The sequence below is a fragment of the Octodon degus genome, unplaced genomic scaffold, assembly GCF_000260255.1.
Source record: "Octodon degus isolate 3935 unplaced genomic scaffold, OctDeg1.0 scaffold00067, whole genome shotgun sequence".
Lineage (NCBI taxonomy): Eukaryota > Metazoa > Chordata > Mammalia > Rodentia > Octodontidae > Octodon > Octodon degus.
The window spans coordinates 9,686,667-9,688,254 of NW_004524643.1; the positions used below are offsets into that span (position 1 = coordinate 9,686,667).

Here is a 1,588-nt window from a genome sequence, read left to right on the forward strand (position 1 = left end):
AGAGAGAGAGAGAGAGAGAGAGAGAGAGAGAGAGAGACCACACGCAGGCACTTGAGCTGCCTCCAGCATACACTTGCGCGAAGTTCATGAAATACCTACCTCAAACTTCAAACTCCACGGAGGCTTAAAATTTCATGCTCTAAGCCACCTGACTTCTTTTTCATGTCCTTCCCAGTTATATAGATTAGAATATCTATTCGGGGAGGCGGAGGTGGAATTGGTGGGCCGAGAGGGTAGGCAGATTTGCGGACGAATACTTAGGATACGGTATCAGCTTTCTGTTGTCAAAGGTTGCGTTGTCTGTCTCTCTCCCTGCCCCTTTGCCCTATGCGGAGTTATCTACACCTACAAAATGTGTTCTTTCCAAGTGGATTTGAGGGGGCCGGCCAGAAAAGCAGAAGCCCGCCGCGCAGACCTGTCACCGCCTCCGGAACCGGGCTGAACTCTCCGCGAGGGAGACGCATCCTGAGGCTCCACGGTCGGGCGGCTAGCGGCCGCGCTCGGGCCGCGCTCTCCTCCGCTCCCCTCCGCGCCGGCCGCTGGGCGTCCTCCTCCCGCTCCTCCTCCCGCTCCCCTCCCCAGCCCGTGGCAGAGCCCGCCCCGGCGGTCGGGCAGCCTCGGCTCCCGGCAGCCTGCGCCCGCTCGGGCTCCGCTCTCGGCTCTCTCCTCCCCCGGCCCCGCAGTCCCAGCCCCGAGAAACTAGTCGTGGAGCTGCCCGGAAGGGCGGGAGTGGCCGGCGCTGGGGGCCGGCGCTGGGGCCCGGCCCAGGGCTCCGTCCCTGGCCCCCTCCGACTCCCCAACAGGTAGCTCGCACCCGGGCCGCGAGCTTTCGCTCTGCCTCCCTCGCTCTCTAGATCGCTCGCTCCGTCCCGGTTACCTGGGAGGACTCCAGGATGGTACCGCACGGGAGGGCTCCTTGTGCGCTGCGCCGCGGGAGTAAATGGCATTAAAGAAAAAGGGAAACACACAAATAAAAAAATAAATAAATAAACTAAAATAAAGGAGGGGAGTCGATGCTAGGTCAATTAGCACAGCCGGGGGAGCACGGGAGCAGAACCCCCCAGCGCCGCGGCCCCGCACCCCGTTAACTCAAGTCAGCGGGGGTGTCCCGCGGCGGGCGGGGGCAGCGCGGAGCCGCTTAAGTTTACCGCGGGGGTGCCAGGAGGTGCGCGCGGAACGGGGTGACTAGGGGCTTCCCCCCCAAACAAGTGAAGGCGATGGTTAGTGCTGTCAATCTTGGCAATCAGTGTGAGCGGCCATGTCGTAAGTATTCAAAGCATTTCCCGTCGTGCAACATCAGAAAGTGAGTGGCCAGGGCATTGATCTGAGCGAGGGAGAGGAGGCAGGGCTCCCCTCCCAGACAACTCAGGCAAGATGAGACAAGAGGAGAGGCGAGGGAGCAGCGAGCCGGGCGGGGACGCTGGGAGGGAGGGGAGGGCTCAGGGGAGGGGGAGGGAGGGAGGGAGGCAGAGGCAAGAGAGAGCCGCGCTGAGGAGGGCAGAGAGACCCGCGAGACCGGAGGTTGGATTAGCGAGAGCGTCTGGAAGACAGTAAAGTGACTACTAGGAGTGAACTTGAAGGGGACAAA

The 1,588-nt window shown here is 62.0% G+C and overlaps 1 protein-coding gene across 18 annotated transcripts in view; it reads right to left on the reverse strand.

The window, feature by feature from the left end:
- The window catches only part of Sox6 (SRY-box 6), a 689,373-nt gene extending 688,019 nt beyond the window's left edge, over positions 1-1,354 (reverse strand). For 16 of the 18 annotated variants that reach the window (XM_004634909.2, XM_023719279.1, XM_023719289.1 and 13 more), the window contains exon 1: positions 878-1,354. The gene's annotated coding sequence lies outside the window, so the exon portion shown is untranslated. Of the gene's footprint in view, positions 1-99; positions 528-877 lie in introns of those variants that run through there. The other 2 variants (XM_023719290.1, XM_023719272.1) reach the window with 1 other exon arrangement.
- Between the last annotated feature and the right edge of the window lie 234 nt (positions 1,355-1,588).